At 41.9% G+C, this 20,140-nt stretch overlaps 1 long non-coding RNA gene across 1 annotated transcript; it reads right to left on the reverse strand.

Moving 5' to 3' along the window:
* Nucleotides 1–1,912: 1,912 nt before the first annotated feature.
* On the reverse strand, nucleotides 1,913–2,460 carry LOC138680812 (uncharacterized). Its single transcript, XR_011321782.1, has 2 exons — nucleotides 2,356–2,460; nucleotides 1,913–2,040 (listed from the first exon to the last, which is right to left on the reverse strand). It is a non-coding gene; the product is annotated as an uncharacterized lncRNA (long non-coding RNA).
* Between the last annotated feature and the right edge of the window lie 17,680 nt (nucleotides 2,461–20,140).

The following is a 20,140-nucleotide window of genomic DNA, read 5'->3' on the forward strand; positions in this document are numbered from 1 at the left end:
AGTGGTTTCACCCAGTCTATTTCAGTAAATTTTCATTGTACTGTATAATAATGTAATCATGAAATACACACTCACATAAACTGGATGACTAAAACTCAAGTTGGGATTCACAAAATTTTGATTTGCACCTTAATTTTGTGCATATCATGCTACTTTGTATTTTGAATATATAAAAAGGCTACTTTACCCAGTTGGGCAGTTCAATGTTCAGTCAGTTTACTTTTTGTTTTACTAATTTGCAACTGGACGGTATATCAATATCAGATAGATATACTGTATATATAGATGTCAAAAGTATTGACATCCCTGAAATTCTGTCAGATAATATTCAGTTTCTTCCTGAAAATGATTGCAAACACAAATTCTTTGTTATTATTATCTTCATTTAATTTGTCTTAATTAAATGAAAAAACACAAAAAGAATTGTCCTAAAGCCAAATTGGATATAATTCCACACCAAACATAAAAAAGGGGGTGGACAAAAGTATTGTCACTGTTCGAAAAAATCATGTGATGCTTCTCTAATTTGTGTAATTAACAGCACCTGTAACTTACCTGTGGCACCTAACAGGTGTTGGCAATAACTAAATCACACTTGCAGCCAGTTGACATAGAGTTGAGCGACTTTTACTTTTTTGGATCGAGTCGGGTTTCGCGAAACCCGACTTTGTCAAAAGTCGGGTCGGGTGAAATCAGCCGATTATTGTGAAAAGTCGGGGGCCGACTGAAACACGAAACCCAATGCAAGTCAATGGGGAATCAAAGACGGCAGTGAGTGGAGGACAGGAAAACACCTACAGTGCCCATTTTAATGCCAAAAACATCAATTCTTATTACTTAAGCTTGTCAATCTTAATTTACTTTATAATAATAGTTATGCACTGAAAACTGGGGGTCATTTGGCTAAAGTTGTGGGGGGGAAGGGCTGGCTCAAGATTTTCGTGGGCCCAGGAGACGCGGAATACGTCACGGCAGTGGAGCAGGGAGAGGTAAGTATTTCAACTTTGCACGTGCTGTGATCCTGAGCAAGCGGGGGGGGCCCACTCGTTGGCACTGGCACAGGGCCCCTCATAGTATGGCGGTGTGTTTGACGGCGGGTGGCGCCTTCCACTGGCAGAGACACTTATGTGTACTATGAGGGGCCCTGTGCCAGTGACGTCGCCAATGACTATGCCCCCCCCACCTGATGAAGGAACCTGCACTTTCATCTGCCCCTTCCTCTTTGTCCCCGTGGAAGTTGGTATAGTATGCGGGAAGGGGAACCTAACTTTCAGCAGGGTCAGATTCTGGCTGTGTAGAGTGCAAGGGGAATGTAGTGGTCTGGGTCTATGTACCAGCAGACTCATCTAGCAGTGGCTGGGCAATGGGCAGGATGAGGAGGAAACACAGATATAGGCCCAAATAATAAAGTAGGCTAAATGCAGTTCAAAATTGGTAACAGGACTAAACAGGCGGCATTGTTTTGTTCAGTGGAGGAAAACTGTAATGAGTGGCAGACACAGTTAGTAGGCCCAAATAATAAAGTAGGCTAAATGCAGTTCAAAATTGGTAACAGGACTAAACAAGACATTTTTCAGGCAAGCTGCAAGTCAGCAGGAGAAGGTGGGGCAAAATTATTTGAAATCCATGATTGGTTCATTTTAATGAAGTTTAGATCATCAACATTCTGGGTAGCCAGACGTGTCCTTTTTTCGGTCAGTATTAAACTAGCAGCACTGAAGACTCTTTCTTATAGCACACTTGGAGCAGGGCAAGCGAGCTTCTGCAATGCATATTCTGCCAATTCAGGCCAGGTGTCTATTTTATTAAGAAAAAAGGAGCGCACTCAGCTATCTTAGGTTGGTGCTGGCTGTACTTGGGAAAAACCCAACAACAAGTCCAATATAGAAAAATCAGCCGCACTCTTATGGTATATCTTTGCAAAAATGTGATGTATTTATTCACATGTGTTGAGACAAAATTTTCATATATATATACACACACAGCAGGGAGTATAAACGAAGTAGTAACGTTTCGACCCTGCCTCGGGTCTTTCTCAAACTGTAATCAAACACAAATAACAATTAGTGTTATATACATATGGGGTGCTTTACATAAAGACAAAACCAGATGAACATAATCATTATTTACAGAAAACTATATACAATAAGGATCCCATCTGAAAAGTATCTGTATGAGATAGCGCTGTCAAAATAGATAACCTACACAAGGTCCATTAGGGGTGCTGTCGCTAACATAAAGTTCTATTGTAGAGACTGGAAACAAGGTCCAGTCTGACCAGTGAAGCTGACAAAATAGGTACAAAATTAAGTAACGTTATACCCAGTGGTGGACATGATATGGAGAAGCACTGACCTGCGTTTTCTAGATAGTGTGAAAAATAAGAAGTGTGGTCCCTTTAAGGGCTGCAAATAAAGAGGAGAGAGGGTTCCTTGTGAGAAGATACAAGATTAAAAGTAGTGGGATCCTGGTAGAAAAAACAGATGAGTCACCAACCTCCTTCACTGGTCAGACTGGACCTTGTTTCCAGTCTCTACAATAGAACTTTATGTTAGCGACAGCACCCCTAATGGACCTTGTGTAGGTTATCTATTTTGACAGCGCTATCTCATACAGATACTTTTCAGATGGGATCCTTATTGTATATAGTTTTCTGTAAATAATGATTATGTTCATCTGGTTTTGTCTTTATGTAAAGCACCCCATATGTATATAACACTAATTGTTATTTGTGTTTGATTACAGTTTGAGAAAGACCCGAGGCAGGGTCGAAACGTTACTACTTCGTTTATACTCCCTGCTGTGTGTGTATATATATATGAAAATTTTGTCTCAACACATGTGAATAAATACATCACATTTTTGCAAAGATATACCATAAGAGTGCGGCTGATTTTTCTATATTGGACAGGTGTCTATTTTAGATGCCCAGTAATCAAAGGGGAATGACCTGTGAGGGAGAACACCGATAAGGGAGGAAAAGTAGTTCGTAACCATACTGGACAAAAGCTGTCTCCTGTCACTTTGAATCGATGCAGCAGTACCTGTCGTGTCAGCGGTCATTGCAAAATCACTCCACAACCTGGTCAAAAAACCAGGTTTGGATTTTTGCACCTCTAACACCTCTGCCATGTTGTCCCCTACGGCTCGTGTGAGAACCATCACCATCACTGTATGCCTGAACCAAACGGTCTACAAGAGTTGCTTGTTTGGTAGTCAATATTTGCTCAAGGTTCTCATGTGGCATGATATTTTGTAATTTTCCTTTATATCATGGATACAGGAGGCAGGACAATCAGTAATCGTCATCGGTCATCATTTTGATAATGCGGGGGTCCCTTTTTAGGATGCGCAAGGCATACTCAGTCATGTGGGCCAATGTTCCAGGTGTGAATTCACTGCTTGTGCTGGGTTGAGGAGCACTTTCTTGCAAATCAACATCACTTGTGTCCCGCAAAAACCCTGTACCTGACCTTGCAATGCCACCAGTTTCTATTGCCCCCTGAGAAGCATCCTCTTCCCATAAATATTCATCCCCTTCATCCTCCTCCTCTTCTTCGTCTGCCACCACGTCCATGAGAGTTCCCAGAGCAGACAATGGCTGACTGTCATCAAAGCTTCCCTCATCCTCGGCTGCAGACGCCAGCTCCTTCATGTGCGTCAAACTTTGCATCAGCAGACGCATTAGTGGGATGCTCATGCTTATGATGGCGTCATCTGCACTTATCAGCCGTGTGCATTCCTCAAAACACTGAAGGACTTGACAGATGTCTTGTAGCTTCGACCACTGCACACCAGACAACTCCATGTCTGCCATCCAAGTGCCTGCCTGTGTATGTGTATCCTCCCACAAATTAATTACAGCATGCCTATGTTCGCACAGCCTCGGAACCATGTGCAGTGTGGAGTTCCACCTTATTGCAACGTCGATTATTAGGCGGTGCTGGGGAAGATTCAGCGATCGTTGATGGTTCAGCATACGGCTGGAGTGTACGGGAGACTGGCGGATGTGCGAGCAAAGTCTTTGCACCTTCAGGAGCAGGCCTGCTAACTCCGGTAAATTTTTGAGTAAGCACTGCACCACCAGGTTCAAAGTGTGAGCCCGGCAAGGCATGTGTTTAAGTTCTGAAAGGCTATGGCAGCCATAAAATTGCTTCCGTTATCACTGACTACCTTGCCTGACTCAAGATGTACACTGCCCAGCCATGACTGAGTTTGTTGCTGCAAGTACTCGGCCAGTACTTCTGCGGTGTGTCTGTTGTCACCCTAACACTTCATTTGTAACACAGCCTGCTGACGCTTACCACTAGCTGTTCAATAATGGGACACCTCGCGTGCAACACTGGCAGCTACGAATGGAGTGGTCGTGCGACTGTGCTCTGTGGATGAGCTTTTGCTTCTGGAGGAGGAGGAGGAGGAGGGGTGGCGAACGCCTACAGCCAACTGTTTCATAGACTGTTGGCTAGGCAGAACTGTCCCACTATGGCTGTCCCCTGTCGTCCCTGCATCCACCACATTAACCCTGTGGGCCGTGATGGACATGTATCGTCCCTGGCCATGACTACTGGTTCATGCATCTGTTGTGAGGTGCAGCTTTCCACTTACTAATTGCCTCAGTGCATGGACAATGCGGTCTTTGACATGCTGGTGGAGGGCTGGGATGGCTTTTCTCGCAAAGAAGTGCCGGCTGGGTAGGTCATAGCGTGGTACTGCGTAGGCCATCAGGTCTTTGAAAGATTAGTATAGCAATGTGGGCGTTCAAACCCTGTGTATGCGGATGAGAAGATGAGTACTTTCTTTTCCTAACGAGAGTCTCTTGTAGGGTGAGCTGGACTGGAGAGCTGGATATGGTGGAAGTAGTGGTGGTGGTGGTGAACATGGCGGATTGAGAGAGGGTTGGTGATGGTTACCGTTGGCGTTTGATACCGTGCCGCACAAGAGGTTGGTACACAAAATGAGAATGCTTGGTCTGGGGGAAAATGTGTGTAAATGGGTTAGTAACTGGCTTAGTGATAGAAAGCAGAGGGTGGTTATAAATGGTATAGTCTCTAACTGGGTCGCTGTGACCAGTGGGGTACCGCAGGGGTCAGTATTGGGACCTGTTCTTTTCAACATATTCATTAATGATCTGGTAGAAGGTTTTGTACAGTAAAAAATCGATATTTGCAGATGATACAAAACTATGTAAAGCAGTTAATACAAGAGAAGATAGTATTCTGCTACAGATGGATCTGGATAAGTTGGAAACTTGGGCTGAAAGGTGGCAGATGAGGTTTAACAATGATAAATGTAAGGTTATACACATGGGAAGAAGGAATCAATATCACCATTACACACTGAATGGGAAACCACTGGGTAAATCTGACAGGGAGAAGGACTTGGGGATCCTAGTTAATGATAAACTTACCTGGAGCAGCCAGTGCCAGGCAGCAGCTGCCAAGGCAAACAGGATCATGGGGTGCATTAAAAGAGGTCTGGATACACATGATGAGAGCATTATACTGCCTCTGTACAAATCCCTAGTTAGACCGCACATGGAGTACTGTGTCCAGTTTTGGGCACCGGTGCTCATGAAGGATAAAATGGAACTAGAGAGAGTACAAAGGAGGGCAACAAAATTAATAAAGGGGATGGGAGAACTACAATACCCAGATAGATTAGCGAAATTAGGATTATTTAGTCTAGAAAAAAGACGACTGAGGGGCGATCTAATAACCATGTATAAGTATATAAGGGGACAATAGAAATATCTCGCTGAGGATCTGTTTATACCAAGGAAGGTGACGGGCACAAGGGGGCATTCTTTGCGTCTGGAGGAGAGAAGGTTTTTCCACCAACATAGAAGAGGATTCTTTACTGTTAGGGCAGTGAGAATCTGGAATTGCTTGCCTGAGGAGGTGGTGATGGCGAACTCAGTCGAGGGGTTCAAGAGGGGCCTGGATGTCTTCCTGGAGCAGAACAATATTGTATCATACAATTATTAGGTTCTGTAGAAGGACGTAGATCTGGGGATTTATTATGATGGAATATAGGCTGAACTGGATGGAGAAATGTCTTTTTTCGGCCTTACTAACTATGTTACTATGTTACTATGGTATTCTTGATGTTGGCCTACATACAGTGTTTCCTACCAATAACCTTGTGATTCCCTAACTGCTTTGGCCTTGCGACGATACCTCCACATTTGCTGCTGGTGGTGGTGTCCTAACCAGTGGGCTTACAGTGAGGGAAGCAATGTAGCGTTCCTGACTACCTTCATTCTGAGCAGGTGCACCAACGGTACAGGAAGTTTGGTAGTTAGTCCAGGTTTGCAAGTGCATGCTGGTTAAATGTCTAAGAATGCACGTTGTATTTAAATTTTGAAGATTCTTTCTTCTGCTAAAGGTCTTTGAGCATTTCTTACGGAAAACGTTTGACTGATCATTCGGATCTTGGTTAAAAAATTGCCACACTACACTCTTCCTACTATGGAATACCGTTTCAGGCATTGCACGCTGTGCTACTTTCACCGGATGGCCACGCTGTCCTAAAACTGTTTTTGACAAATGTTTTTGGCCTGATACGGGCCTCCCAAATGACAGCTGTTGCGATGTAGATGGCTGCTGCGGATCATCCTCCTCCGCTTCTGAGCTACTGGCAGTGGCACCCTCTTCCCCCAATGGCTGCCAATCTGGGTCAACAACTGGGTCATCTATCACCTCCTCTTCAATGTCATGTGCACCTTCTTCTATGTCACCGTGTAAGGTGCTATGGTGTTCGGGACGGGGCACCATAGTCTCATCAGGGTCAGATTCTGGCTCAGTACATTGCGAGGGCAATGTAGTGATCTGAGTCAATGGAACAGCATAATAATATAATAATCTAGCTGTGGCTGTGCATCAGTGCACTCCATGTCCGATTCATCTTGTAATGGGCAGTTAACAATTTCCCTTTCTAACCCAGGCACGGTATGTGTAAAGAGCTCCATGGAGTAACCTGTAGTGTCGCCTGACGCATCCTTCACTTTTGGTTTGGGTGAAGTAAACAAGGAAACATCTTGTTCCTGACCGGGAGCATCCACTGACGACTCGCTGTTTTTATATTTGGAATTTTCTGAAGAGGAAGCAAAAGAGCTAGAGGCTGAGTCAGCAAGGAAAGCCAAAACTTTTTCCTGCTGCTCCTGCTTTAAAAGCTGTTTTCCTACTCCCAGATAAGGGAACCTTTGAGGCCTTGTGTAGCCAGATGATGACACTGGCTCAACACATCCAGCCTTAGGTGCTATTGTGCTTTGGCCACTACCACCAGATGCACCACCACCACCACCACCATCAGTACCAGCTGGCAACCACTGCCCACGGGCTCTTCCACCAGACTTCCTCATTTTTTGGAAAATCTAACCAAAATAACAACCATTATATGGTACTGTAAAACAAGGTAGAAGGTGTATATAAACTTGTTGAGAATTTAAATCTCCCTTTTTTTGGGAAGACTGAACCAAAACTCAGGCCCTGTGCATAAAACAACACAATATAAGTGGCAGAAAGTGGCTGGCTGATATACAACAAACTAACAGGACTGAAGTATATCCACTTTGTAAGAATTTGAATCTCCCATTTTTTGGGAGACTGAACCAAAACTCAGGCCCAGTGTATATAACAACGCAATCTAAGTGGCAGAAAGTGGCTGGCTGACATCCGAAAAACTAACAGGACTGAAGTATATCCACTTTGTGAGAATTTGAATCTGACTTTTTTGGGGGAGACTGAACCAAAACTCAGGCCCAGTGTATATAACAACGCAATCTAAGTGGCAGAAAGTGGCTGGCTGACATTCGACAAACTAACATGACTGAAGTATATCCACTTTGTGAGAATTTGAATCTCACTTCTTTTGGGGGGAGACTGAACCAAAACTCAGGCCCTCTGCATAAAACAACACAATGTAAGTGGCAGAAAGTGGCTGGCTGATATACGACAAACTAACAAGACCGAAGTATATCCACTTTGTGAGAATTTGAATCTTCCTTTTTTTTGGGGAGACTGAACCAAAACTCAGGCCCAGTGTATAAAACAACATAATGTAAGTGGCAGAAAGTGGCTGGAAAATATATGAAAAAAACACAAGGACTGTAGTACAATTTCAATCTCCCTACAATGATCTCAGGACAAGTATGGCAGCAATAAAAAGAACTGCTGCACACAAAAGTGTGGACAAATAAACAAGATAACTGTGCAGAAAGGAGCAACAGGATTTTTGCTTTTAAAAAAGCAGTTGGGTTGCACAGTAGTGTGTACAAACAGCAATGCAGCTATCAGGGAGCCTTGTAAGGCAGCCTAATAAGCTTCAGAGCTGATGCACAAAAATATAGCCTCCACTGTCCCTGCAAAAAAATGGTGGTGTTGGACAGTGGAAATCGCTACAGCACAAGCAGTTTGGGGGTTAATCTTTCCTCCCTAACTATATCCCTTCTTCTGATGAAGCTGCAGCAACCTCTATGCTAAGATCGGCAGAAGTAAGATGGCTGTCGGCGTGCATGCCCCTTTATAGCCCCTGTGACGCCGCAGAAAGCAATCCAATCACTCTCATGCCCTTCTCTAAGATGGTGGGGACCGAGACCTATGTCATCACGCTGCCCTCACTCTGCGTCCTCCTTCATTGGCTGAAAAATGGCGCTGAAAGCGTCATATGAAACGCGACTTTAGCACGCAGATCGCTGACCTCATGGCCGATCCCACACTAGGATCGGGTCGGGTTTCATGAAACCCGACTTTGCCGAAAGTCTGTGATTTTTTAATTTGTCCGATCCGTTTTGCACAACCCTAAGTTGATATGGATTAAAATTAACTCAACCTCTGTCCTGTGTCCTTGTGTGTACCACATTGAGCATAGAGAAAGAAGACCAAACAACTGTCGGAGGACTTAAGAAACCAAATTGTGAGGAAGCATGAGCAATCTCAAGGCTACAAGTCCATATCCAAAGACCTGAATGTTCCTGGGTCTACCGTGCACAGTATCATGAAGAAGTTTAAAGCCCATGGCACTGTGGCTAACCTCCCTAGATGAGGATAGAAAAGAAAAATTGACAAGAGATTTCAACGCAAGATTGTGCGGATGTTGGATAAAGAACCTCGTCTAACATCCAAACAAGTTCAAGCTGCCTTGCAGTCCGAGGGTACAACAGTGTCAACCCGTACTATCCATCGGCGTCTGAATGAAAAGGGACTGTATGGTAGGAGACCCAGGAAGACCCCACTTCTTGCCCCGAGACATAAAAAAGCCAGGCTGGAGTTTGCCAAAACTTACCTGAAAAAGCCTAAACATTTTGGAAGAATGTTCTCTGGTCAGATGAGACAAAAGTAGAGCTTTTAGGGCAAAGGCATCAACATAGAGTTTACAGATGAAAAAAGAGGCATTCAAAGAAAAGAACACGGTCCCTACAGTCAAACATGTCAGAGGTTCCCTGATGTTTTGGGGTTGCTTTGCTGCCTCTGGCACTGGACTGCTTTACCGTGTGCATGGCATTATGAAGTCTGAAGACTACCAACAAATTTTGCAGCATAATGTAGGGCCCAGTGTGAGAAAGCTGGGTCTCCCTCAGAGGTCATGGGTTTTCCAGCAGGACAATGACCCAAAACACACTTCAAAAAGCACTAGAAAATGGTTTGAGAGAAAGCACTGGAGACTCTAAGGTGGCCAGCAATGAGTCCTGACCTGCATCCCATAGAATACCTGTGGACTGGAGAGATCTAAAAATGGCAGTTTGGAGAAGGCACCCTTCAAATAACAGGGACCTGGAGCAGTTTGCCAAAGAAGAATGGTCTGAAATTCCAGCAGAGCATTGTAAGAAACTCATTGATGGTTACCGGAAGTGGTTGGTCGCAATTGTTTTGGCTAAAGGTTGTGCAACTAAGTATTAGGCTAAGGGTGCCAATACTTTTGTCTGGCCCATTTTTGGAGTTTTGTGTGAAATGAACAATGTTTTGCTTTTTGCTTCATTCTCTTTTGTGTTTTTTCAATTTTAGACAAATTAAATGAAGATAATAATAACAAAGATTTTGTGTTTGCAATCATTTTCAGGAAGAAACTGAGTATTATCTGAAAGAATTGCAAGGGTGTCAATACTTTTGGCCACAACTGTATACTTTTATACAGTTTTTATGGTTGTGGCAAAAATAAATATTTCCCTTAAAGCACAAAACTAGAAACTCTCACTTTTGTCCATATTTGATATCCTTCTCCTGATTACTAAGTGCAAATTACTGTCAGAGTGATGTATCAGTAACATTTTAAGTAGGTCAAACTGTTGAATCCAAAAGATCTTATTACTTCTTCAATGTATTATTGCTACAGTTTGAGTTTTTGCTTGGAAGAATTGTGGAACTATTTGATATGTTTAAACCAAACATAAGCTAGAATTCAATATTTGAGATGATACTGTAGCTTTTCCAGATAGAGTGCATCCCAAAAATTGACTTAGTAGCTTTACAAGAAAAAGATAAGCAATCATTGAGGCTGAATGAGATGCGATGACCTGTTCATTCAAGTTGCAATGATGTCAGTGTTACAGAAAACAACTTTCAAGTATCTCGGTCACAAGTGCATTTCATGATTGCCCCAGTGGGACTTTATTGCTAGATTATACAAAGTTTTATACTTATATTATAAGCACTTTACGTCTTTTTTTCTTACTAGTAAATAATCTGTTTCTCCTGCCTGGCTTGAACATAAACTGTGCTAGCCTAGAGAAGATAGAACCAACTAGGAGCATCTTTTAGGAAACACAATTTTGTTTTATTATTACTTTGTAATTTAGTTCTTTTGGAATCTGTGGATTCCATAATTGTAATATTATTGTGAAAATGAGTAGCTGAAACAAGTTATAAATTTGATCATAGTACAACATTGTACATACAAGTGTTTTGTGTAATAATAAGAAAAGACAACAAGTATTAAAGAGAATGAAAAATGTATTGCTTTTGGGGGGAAATGTACTCTCTTCTCTAATGTTGGAGTCTGTTATCCATGCATAATACTTTTCCATATGAAGCCTGGAGATCAGGGAAATGGTCTAGTTGATTGTTTTATTGACCTGCAACGTTCAACTTTAATGATGTATAATTACCACTCATGGCTACTTTACTGGGCCAAGGACTTAAACATCTATATATATAATTGTCTAAGGGTTTTTCCGTCTGTCTGTCTGTCTGTCTTTCTGTCTGTCTGTCCTGGAAATCCCACATCCCTGATTGGTTGATGCTGCCAGGCCTCGACCAATCAGCGACGGGCACAGTATCGACTTAGAAATCCCGCGTCTCTGATTGGTCGAGGCTGCCAGGCCTCGACCAATCAGCGACGGGCACAGCGACGATGATGTAATAAAGGACATAGACATCCCGTGTCTCTGATTGGTCGAGGCCGCCAGGCCTCGACCAATCAGCAACGGGCACAGCGACGATGATGTCATAATGGTTGCCATGGCGATGATGATGTCATAAAGGTTGCCTCGACCAATCAGCGACGGGCACAGTCTGCCGCGAATTCTGGAATCATCATTGTCCATATACTACGGGGACATGCATATTCTAGAATACCCGATGCGTTAGAATCGGGCCACAATCTAGTCACTTAATAATTAATAATACCAAAAAATATTTTTATGGCGCCAACATATTCTACAGCACTTTACAATCCAGTTGGGATATGTACAAGCAAGATAAGAAATAGCAAAGCAACACATAATTCAACAGATACGAAGAGGAGTGCGGGCCCTGCTCGCAAGCTTACAATCTATCAGAAAATAAGGAGGGCATGAAAACTAAATGTTAAAAAGTGCTTGTATTGTATAGTCCAGCCATCAATATAATAAATAGGGTATTCAAATAACGGTGCATGAATCGGTTACCAGCCGGAATGTTTAAAAGTACAGATACAGATGGCTTTTAAGTGCATGGGTAGTGAACAGACAATATGAGGGGCATGATTCTGAGGAAAAGTTGGAAGGGCAATAAGGGGATAGTTAGATAAGTGAGATGAGGTAGTAAGCCAGTCTAAAGAAATAGATTTTTTGTGTCATGCTTAAAAATGTGGAGATTGGGAATTAATTGAATTGTTCAGGGTAATTCATTCTAGAGAATTGGCGGAGCACGAGAGAAGTCTTGGTGACTGGAGTGGGAGGGGTGGATTTTTGAGAAAGTTAGTCTTAGGTTATTAGTGGAAAGGAGAGAATGGATAAGTTGTTAGACAGATATAATGGAGGTCACTAGTGGAAAGGAGAGCATGGGTAGGAGGATAGACAGATATCATGGAGGTCATTAGCGGAAAGGAGAGCATGGGTAGGAGGATAGACAGATATGATGGAGGTCATTAGTGGAAAGGAGAGCATGGGTAGGAGGATAGACAGATATGATGGAGGTCATTAGTGGAAAGGAGAGCATGAGTAGGATGATAGACAGAGATGAGGGACGAGATGTAGAGTGGTGGTGAAGGTGCAGCACTGTGGAGAGATTTGTGTATGAGAGTGATAAGATATTGTATTCTTTAGCGGATGGCCATTTATACTTATACTAGATTGTGGCCCGATTCTAACGCATCGGGTATTCTAGAATATGCATGTCCCCGTAGTATATGGACAATGATGATTCCAGAATTCGCGGCAGACTGTGCCCGTCGCTGATTGGTCGAGGCAACCTTTATGACATCATCGGCGCCATGGCAACCATTATGACATCTACGTCGATACTGTGCCCGTTGCTGATTGGTCGAGGCCTGGTGGCCTCGACCAATCAGACGCGGGATATCTACGTCCTTTATGACATCATCGTCGCTGTGCCCGTCGCTGATTGGTCGAGGCCGCCAGGCCTCGACCAATCAGAGACGCGGGATTTCCAGGACAGACAGACAGACCGACAGACAGAAAGACAGACAGACAGACAGACAGACGGAAAAACCCTTAGACAATTATATATATAGATTCCATCAGGACTCATGAATGTAATAAGATGGTGATTGTATAAGAGAGCTGTGATCTTAGTAACAGTAAATTCAAAATGATTGAGTAAGAAAGCAAAGGACTTGGCATTTGACATATCAAAGTATGGGTAGCTAGAGTGTCTTTTCCAAAAAATCAACAGATAACATAGCAAGTACTGTTCCAGTTCGGTGTGTTAGCGAAGTCTCACACTCTAAAATCTATTGTAAATTGAAACACCCAACAAAATGTGTTTTAAAAAACAGAAATATTTTTATTTGATAAAGTGCAAAATTACAATCCAGTAAGAACATACACAAAAAAGTAGTGATTTTTTTCAGTGCATACTGCTACCTTAAATGGTCTTTACTGTAGATCCACAGATGTGAGTTGATACTCGAGACGTCTTTGCCACTGTGGCTTTTTATACTCATACTGCCATGTTTTTGCCAAATTAACAATTAGCCATAATAGTCAGATCCCAAACTTATTATTTGTTATGAAATGTCTAATGAGCGAGTGCAAAGGTCATTGTGAGGAGGGGGGGAGGAGCAGGGACAGTTGTGACAACCCCTAATGTGATTGCTGGATCCTTGGTTATCAGCTGTGCTCAGAGGTTTTACTTATTATTGAATCCTGCCTCTAATGATAAGAAAACTCATGAAAACTGTTCCTGAAAGTAGTTACAGTCTATATATATATATATATATATATATATATATATATACACCTTTCCATTTTTTTTTACTATATGTAACACAAGAGTCTGATTTAAACAATAAGTATTTTTCTGATTACCGTATTTTTCGCTTTGTAAGACGCTCCGCATTATAAGACGCACCCCTAATTTTGAGGAGAAAAATAGGAAAAAAACTTTTAAATAAATTGGTGGTACTTCTTATAATCCATGCATCTTATTGCTTACCGGGGGTTGTGGCTGCAGTGGATCAGGGTCGATGCTGGACACAGGAATGAAGTGTTGCTGCAGACTGAGATGAGGGGGTGTGCAGGTGTCCTGTGCTGCGGGGGGGGGGCTCCGGCTCCGGTGCTGCAGGGGTGTCTCTGGTGCTCCAAGGGTGCCTCCGGTGCTGTGGGGGTGTCTCCGGTGCTGCGGGGGGCTCTGCCAACATTTTGAGAAAGGCCAGAGCCCCCCAGCAGTTCGTCCATGCTTTCCTGTGCGGTGGACTTTGGGAAAATGGCCACTGGGAGGTGGCGCATGCGCAGATGGAGATCTTGGGACCAAGATCTCGAGAGATGAGATCTCAGCGCTGAAATCTCATCTCCTGAGATTCCGGCAGCCATTTTCCCGAAATCTGTCGCACAGGAAAGCCTAGACCAACTGCCGGGGGGCTCTGGCCTTTCACAAAATGTCGCCAGAGCCCCCCCAGAGCACCAGAGACTCCAGCATCATCCTGGGTGGCAGCGGACAACCGCGGCAGCAGCGGCAGACAACCGCGGCAGCCGTGGCGGACACCCCCTCATCCAGGCCTGTAACCATAACTGGTATATCTGCTTTGTAAGGCGCACCCCCATTTCCCCCCCCAAATTTGGGGGAAATAAAGTGCGTCTTCCAAAGAGAAAAATACGGTATACCTTCTTTTAAATGTATTTTCACTCTTAAAAATAAAGACACATGGATTCACTGAAATTAATGTGCAAACATTTTGCTCTCACGATTTGCAAAACTATAAAAATTTAAATCAATAAATTTAATATAGTAATATGAAGTACACTTTCATTTATTTTATACTAAATTAATTAGATTTCCACCCGTCTTTGGTAAGGTCAGTAAATAACACGTAAGTCATTGCTATAAATGTATTGAAAAATATAACATGTCTAAAGCAGAAGACTATGCATTGGCTCAGTTGATACAGGATAATACGGTTTATTTGGCATTTGTTACCATTAATTACAACTGTAAGCCATACAAATGAAGCAGTAGGGAATTAAGACATTTATTTAAAAAATGAACTTCAGTGTTCTTCAGAGCAATATTCCACGGTATTCACGGTGGAAAATGAAATGCTAGGTGAAATCCCAAGAAACAATGAAAACCCTATACTAAGGGTCACCAATCTAACCCAAGAAGAGGTGCGAAACCGGCTAAATAAGATTAAAATAGATAAATCTCCGGGTCCGGATGGCATACACCCACGAGTACTAAGAGAACTAAGTAATGTAATAGATAAACCATTATTTCTTATTTTTAGTGACTCTATAGCGACAGGGTCTGTTCCGCAGGACTGGCGCATAGCAAATGTGGTGCCAATATTCAAAAAGGGCTCTAAAAGTGAACCTGGAAATTATAGGCCAGTAAGTCTAACCTCTATTGTTGGTAAAATATTTGAAGGGTTTCTGAGGGATGTTATTCTGGATTATCTCAATGAGAATAACTGTTTAACTCCATATCAGCATGGGTTTATGAGAAATCGCTCCTGTCAAACCAATCTAATCAGTTTTTATGAAGAGGTAAGCTATAGACTGGACCACGGTGAGTCATTGGACGTGGTATATCTCGATTTTTCCAAAGCGTTTGATACCGTGCCGCACAAGAGGTTGGTACACAAAATGAGAATGCTTGGTCTGGGGGAAAATGTGTGTAAATGGGTTAGTAACTGGCTTAGTGATAGAAAGCAGAGGGTGGTTATAAATGGTATAGTCTCTAACTGGGTCGCTGTGACCAGTGGGGTACCGCAGGGGTCAGTATTGGGACCTGTTCTCTTCAACATATTCATTAATGATCTGGTAGAAGGTTTACACAGTAAAATATCGATATTTGCAGATGATACAAAACTATGTAAAGCAGTTAATACAAGAGAAGATAGTATTCTGCTACAGATGGATCTGGATAAGTTGAAAAACTTGGGCTGAAAGGTGGCAGATGAGGTTTAACAATGATAAATGTAAGGTTATACACATGGGAAGAAGGAATCAATGTCACCATTACACACTGAATGGGAAACCACTGGGTAAATCTGACAGGGAGAAGGACTTGGGGATCCTAGTTAATGATAAACTTACCTGGAGCAGCCAGTGCCAGGCAGCAGCTGCCAAGGCAAACAGGATCATGGGGTGCATTAAAAGAGGTCTGGATACACATGATGAGAGCATTATACTGCCTCTGTACAAATCCCTAGTTAGACCGCACATGGAGTACTGTGTCCAGTTTTGGGCACCGGTGCTCAGGAAGGATATAATGGAACTAGAGAGAGTACAAAGGAGGGCAACAAAATTAATAAAGGGGATGGGAGAACTACAATACCCAGATAGATTAGCGAAATTAGGATTATTTAGTCTAGAAAAAAGACGACTGAGGGGCGATCTAATAACCATGTATAAGTATATAAGGGGACAATACAAATATCTCGCTGAGGATCTGTTTATACCAAGGAAGGTGACGGGTACAAGGGGGCATTCTTTGCGTCTGGAGGAGAGAAGGTTTTTCCACCAACATAGAAGAGGATTCTTTACTGTTAGGGCAGTGAGAATCTGGAATTGCTTGCCTGAGGAGGTGGTGATGGCGAACTCAGTCGAGGGGTTCAAGAGAGGCCTGGATGTCTTCCTGGAGCAGAACAATATTGTATCATACAATTATTAGGTTCTGTAGAAGGACGTAGATCTGGGGATTTATTATGATGGAATATAGGCTGAACTGGATGGACAAATGTCTTTTTTCGGCCTTACTAACTATGTTACTATGTTACTATGTAATATGTTACAATACTTCCCAGCAACACAGGAGGAAGTAAAAAAAAAGTACAGATCCTCATTTTTTATTTAAAAAGATGCATAGACCGTACAAAAGTTTCAGTAGAGCAAGAAGTCAATTATATCTATTCTGAATAGAACTCATAAGTGGATGAAACACCACCCGCAGCAATACGTATATGGTAAGAGTAAATTCTTAATGGGGTGAAAATGAGACCAGCCAGTCTGCCGCTTTCATTTGAATTATCTTATCTCCCACAAAAGAAACATTATATCACAGTCTAAATACAAAAAAAGGAAATAATGTTCTATTCCTTGTATAAGCCTCGAGCTTGAACTTTTTAATGTTCATTTTTTTAGCTTATTTTGTTGATAGCGAATTCATCATACATAGAGAAGCACTTTCAGATTTTCAAAAAATATAATTGTTCAGTCTCGATATTCATTGATGATATTTATATTAAATGAGGTGATATAATCTAGCAATTTGCAAATCGTACATCTGAGTTCAAGTATAATGTAACAATAATAATAGCTTGAAAAATGTCTATCTATGAGACAAGAGGGAAGCTGTGTTTGTAACTAATACAATGGAGAAATTGACATTCTGATGACTGCTGCTGCTCCTTTGTTCTCATGATCATTGGTTGTTTGACAGATTATAATGTGATGTGCTATCATAAAAATGTGCCTACACTATCATGTAGTATTGAATTGTAACTCTAGGTCTGGGGTCACATGATCATTTGAGTGTCAGCTTTGTGTGATCTATTTCTCTCACATGAACAAAGGTGTGGAGAAGATGGAGAACATAATTTCTCCATCTTCTCCATTGTTTGAGTCTGCTAAAATGGACTGCACTTGGATGATATCCAAGTGCAGTCCAATGTTTTTCCAAGCACCCATAGACTTGTATGAATGTGTATCAACCGATTAGCCAATCCACTTGCACCATTCCGCAAGTTGGCATGAGAAAAAAATGCAGATCTCCACTGCTATAAAATAACATCGGTCCAAGTGCTATGCTAAAACATTGTATAGCACTCATTCAATTTATACGCTCATATGAGTAAACCCTAATAACTTCAATCATGTCCTCCTCATCCTTTACCATACAGCACACATCATCTAAATTGTGCCCATTGCATCCATAATGCCAATGTAGCTGTTACCTCTTCCTCTATATTATCCTCTATTAGAATGTCTGATCTGCTCCCTTTGCCTGCCCACTCCCATATAAGTCTGTTCCATCACCAACCTATTCCCACCTTCACAATCTTTTCTCTCTCTGCTGGTTGCTATCCCTCTATATCATAGTATTGTTCCTGTCCTCATGTATTATAATATCACTTCTATTCCATGTATTTTAACACCACTCCTATCCACGTGTATTTTTGTATTGCTCTTATCCCCATGTACTTTAGTACCACTCCTATCCCAATATATTATGGTAACGTTCCAATGTCATGAATTATCGCATGGCTCCTATCCCATTTATTATAGTAATGCTTCTATCCCCACATATTATAGTACTGCTCCAATGTCATGGATTAGCATACGCGTCCTATCCCATTTATTATAGTAACGCTCCTATACCATATATTATAGTACTGCTCCAATGTCATGGATTACCATACGGGTCCTATCCCATGTATTATAGTATTGCTTCTATCCAAAGCATTATAGTATCACTCCTATCCCCATGTACCGTATCTCCCCCACTCCTATCTCATGTATTATCATACCACTCTTATCCCATTTATTATAGTAGCACTCCTATCTCATTTATTATAGTAACACTCCTATCCCCATGAATTTTAGTACAGCTCCTATCGCCATGTATTTTAGTACTGCCCATACCCCCGTGGAATTATAGTAATGCCATATGTTATAGTACTGTTCCTATACCCTTGTATTATAGTACCTATTCTGTCCTCATACACGTTAACACAGTGTGTAATGAGACATGTAGCTAAACCCCAGTCTTCTTTAAGAAAAAGAGGCTATAAAGTTGAAAATTTCTTTTATTGATTGAAGATTGTGACAGGAGAAGGTGGAACTATAAGATGCAATAACAGGAGTATTTCAGAATATATAACTGTACAGTGCATAAAATATAGAAAGTTTGCAATACACAGTAACATGAGGTAATATAGAAGTTGATGATTACTTACTTAATGCAGTAAATGTACTTGTACACACAGGACTGTAACATGCAGGTCCTTCTCACAAAATTAGAATATCAAAAAGTAAATGTGTTGGCCTAATGCATATTGATCTGTATGTATTGCAACAACTATTGTTTATTTAATATGATGTGATTTATATATCTGCATGCATATTGTTCACATGTCAACAAAGTTAAAAAAAAAGTCCTCATTTACAGACAGGATGTTCCTCCTCCCCTTTTCTTTCTGAGCACATTCTTGTGTGTGCAGCTGAAGCTGAAGGTCACAGCAGCTCTCTCTATCTCTCTCAGAAACCAGATTGATCCTGTTCTCATGTTGTAAGCTGGATGTTCTTGATTCTTAATAAATGAACATTCTCTGTTGCTCGTTGTGGACATCACGCTGATTAACCCGCTGCTAACAGGTTATGGGCCCAGGAGTCAAAGCAATCCCAAACCTCCAGAACACAGAGATAGAAAGACAACAGCAAACTGAGAAGAAGTAAAATGGCCGCCAGCAGCAACTCAACAAAGTTTACAGTGCCAAGCCTGAATAACCAGAACTACCAATCCTGCAAATTCAAGTTGAAGATGCTGCTGATAAGAGAAGGTACGTGGAAATACACTCAGGACCCTAAGCCTGACCCAGTACCACAGGAATGGCTAGAAATGGATCAGAAAGCACAGAGCACCATATCACTCAGTATAGAGGATGATCAGATTGTGCATGTGTGTAAGTGTGAATCTGCAAAGGAAATGTGGGAGCAGTTGCAGAAAGTACATGAGAGAATAAATTTAAGTAATAAACTCTATGAGAAAGCTGTATCAGTCTAAGCTACACAATGACCAGGACATGCAGGACTACATTAGAAATACTCTGGAGACCGTAGAGCACCTGCGGGGCATTGGGGAAGATTTTAAGGACTTCCATGTAGCAGCACTATTACTTAGTGGTCTCCCAGAAAGCTATGACACGCTTGTAAGTGCACTAGATGCACACCCAGATGATGAGCTGACATTGGAATATGTCAGAGGAAAGCTTGTAGATGAATATAAGAGAAAGGCAGAAAATGTGAGCAGCAAGATGTGTAACAAGGAAACTGCTTTACAAACACATGATGTGCCCACCAGCAGAAACCACCCTAAAGAGATACGTGAATGTTTTGTATGCAAGAAGCCAGGTCATTTAAAAGCTGAATGCAGAGTCTGGAAAGCTAAAATGAATCAGCTGAAAAAGCAAAACAGCCAACAGAGAGTTAAGAGTGCTGTATCTAGAAACAATGATTCGACAAATACTGAAGCTGCATTCACATCAG

This window comes from Ranitomeya imitator, chromosome 5 (assembly GCF_032444005.1).
Source record: "Ranitomeya imitator isolate aRanImi1 chromosome 5, aRanImi1.pri, whole genome shotgun sequence".
Lineage (NCBI taxonomy): Eukaryota > Metazoa > Chordata > Amphibia > Anura > Dendrobatidae > Ranitomeya > Ranitomeya imitator.